This window comes from Natator depressus, chromosome 28, assembly GCF_965152275.1.
Source record: "Natator depressus isolate rNatDep1 chromosome 28, rNatDep2.hap1, whole genome shotgun sequence".
NCBI lineage: Eukaryota > Metazoa > Chordata > Testudines > Cheloniidae > Natator > Natator depressus.
The window spans coordinates 9,566,869-9,569,368 of record NC_134261.1 but is presented as its reverse complement, the minus strand read 5'-3'; the positions used below and the strand labels follow the sequence as shown (position 1 = coordinate 9,569,368).

At 65.9% G+C, this 2,500-nt stretch overlaps 1 non-coding gene across 1 annotated transcript; it reads right to left on the bottom strand.

Moving 5' to 3' along the window:
- Positions 1 to 1,981: 1,981 nt before the first annotated feature.
- LOC141979511 (5S ribosomal RNA) lies at positions 1,982 to 2,100 on the bottom strand. Its single transcript, XR_012636921.1, has one exon. It is a non-coding gene; the product is annotated as a 5S ribosomal RNA (ribosomal RNA).
- Between the last annotated feature and the right edge of the window lie 400 nt (positions 2,101 to 2,500).

Sequence of the window (2,500 nt, the reverse complement as noted above, 5' to 3'; positions counted from 1 at the left end):
GGCTCCGGGTTGACCTGGTGGCCGCTCGGGACTTAAGCCCGGAGCCCGGGGCAGGGCGACCCCGGACGGACGGGGCTCCGCCTGGCCCCTGCCCGCGGGGGCAGGCTCCGGGTTGACCTGGTGGCCGGACGGGGAATAAGCCCGGAGCCCGGGGCAGGGCGACCCCGGACGGACGGGGGTCCGCCGGCCCCTGCCCGCGGGGGCAGGCTCCGGGTTGACCTGGTGGCCGCTCGGGACTTAAGCCCGGAGCCCGGGGCAGGGCGACCCCGGACGGACGGGGGTATGCCGGCCCCTGCCCGCGGGGGCAGGCTCCGGGTTGACCTGGTGGCCGGTTTGCTTTCGGGCCACCAGGTCAACCCGCTGCCTGTATGGGGTTGACCTGGTGGCCGCTTTCCTTCCCGGCCACCAGGTCAACCCGCTGAATGTATGGGGTTGACCTGCTGGCCGCTTTCCTTCCCGGCCACCAGGTCAACCCGCTGAATGTATGGGGTTGACCTGCTGGCCGCTTTTCTTCCCGGCCACCAGGTCAACCCGCTGAATGTATGGGGTTGACCTGCTGGCCGCTTTCCTTCCCGGCCACCAGGTCAACCCGCTGAATGTATGGGGTTGACCTGCTGGCCGCTTTCCTTCCCGGCCACCAGGTCAACCCGCTGAATGTATGGGGTTGACCTGCTGGCCGCTTTTCTTCCCGGCCACCAGGTCAACCCGCTGAATGTATGGGGTTGACCTGCTGGCCGCTTTCCTTCCCGGCCACCAGGTCAACCCGCTGAATGTATGGGGTTGACCTGCTGGCCGCTTTCCTTCCCGGCCACCAGGTCAACCCGCTGAATGTATGGGGTTGACCTGCTGGCCGCTTTCCTTCCCGGCCACCAGGTCAACCCGCTGAATGTATGGGGTTGACCTGCTGGCCGCTTTCCTTCCCGGCCACCAGGTCAACCCGCTGAATGTATGGGGTTGACCTGCTGGCCGCTTTCCTTCCCGGCCACCAGGTCAACCCGCTGAATGTATGGGGTTGACCTGCTGGCCGCTTTCCTTCCCGGCCACCAGGTCAACCCGCTGAATGTATGGGGTTGACCTGCTGGCCGCTTTCCTTCCCGGCCACCAGGTCAACCCGCTGAAAGTATGGGGTTGACCTGGTGGCCGCTTTCCTTCCCGGCCACCAGGTCAACCCGCTGAAAGTATGGGGTTGACCTGGTGGCCGCTTTCCTTCCCGGCCACCAGGTCAACCCGCTGCCGGCATGGGGTTGACCTGCTGGCCGCAGAGGGGCAGGCTCCGGGTTGACCTGGTGGCCGGACGGGGATTAAGCCCCGGCTCGGAGCAGGGCAAGCCCGGGCGGAGGGGGGTCCGCTTGGCCCCTGCCCGCGGGGGCAGGCTCCGGGTTGACCTGGTGGCCGGTTTGCTTTCGGGCCACCAGGTCAACCCGCTGAATGTATGGGGTTGACCTGCTGGCCGCTTTCCTTCCCGGCCACCAGGTCAACCCGCTGAATGTATGGGGTTGACCTGCTGGCCGCTTTCCTTCCCGGCCACCAGGTCAACCCGCTGAATGTATGGGGTTGACCTGCTGGCCGCTTTCCTTCCCGGCCACCAGGTCAACCCGCTGAATGTATGGGGTTGACCTGCTGGCCGCTTTCCTTCCCGGCCACCAGGTCAACCCGCTGAATGTATGGGGTTGACCTGCTGGCCGCTTTCCTTCCCGGCCACCAGGTCAACCCGCTGAAAGTATGGGGTTGACCTGCTGGCCGCTTTCCTTCCCGTCCACCAGGTCAACCCGCTGAATGTATGGGGTTGACCTGCTGGCCGCTCTGCTTCCCGGCCACCAGGTCAACCCCCTGCCGGTATGGGGTTGACCTGCTGGCCGCAGAGGGGCAGGCTCCGGGTTGACCTGGTGGCCGGCAGGGACTTCAGCCCCAGGGCCCCTGGCAGGGCGACCCTGCCCTTGTTCCCCAGAAAAGGAGAGAGCTGGCTCGCAGCGGGAAAAGCTGCCTACGGCACCTGGGATTCCCAGGCGGTCACCCATCCAAGTACTAGCCAGGCCCGGGACGGTTTACCTTCCGAGATCGGACGGGATCGGGGGCCTTCCGTCCGGTATGGCCGTAGGCACTCGGCTCCGGTCCGCCTCGTCCCCTTTCCCTTACTGACTCCCCTGCCTCGGGTGGGCCCGATCCTTTTTTCCGTTTTTTTTTTTCGCTCCGGAGGCTTCATGAGCCCCCCCCCAACACCCCTTTGGGGGTCGGTGAAAATTTTTTTTTCAGACTTCCAGGGGCCCGATCCTGGCCGCGGGCACCCGGCTCCGGGCACCCGGCTCCGGGCCGCCTCGTCCCCTTTCCCTTACTGACTCCGCTGCCTCGGGTGGGCCCGATCCTTTTTTCCGTTTTTTTTTTTCCGCTCCGGAGGCTTCGTGAGCCCCCCCCAACACCACTTTGGGGGTCGGTGAAAAAATTTTTTTCAGACTTCCAGGGGCCCGATCCTGGCCGCGGGCACCCGGCTCCGGGCACCCGG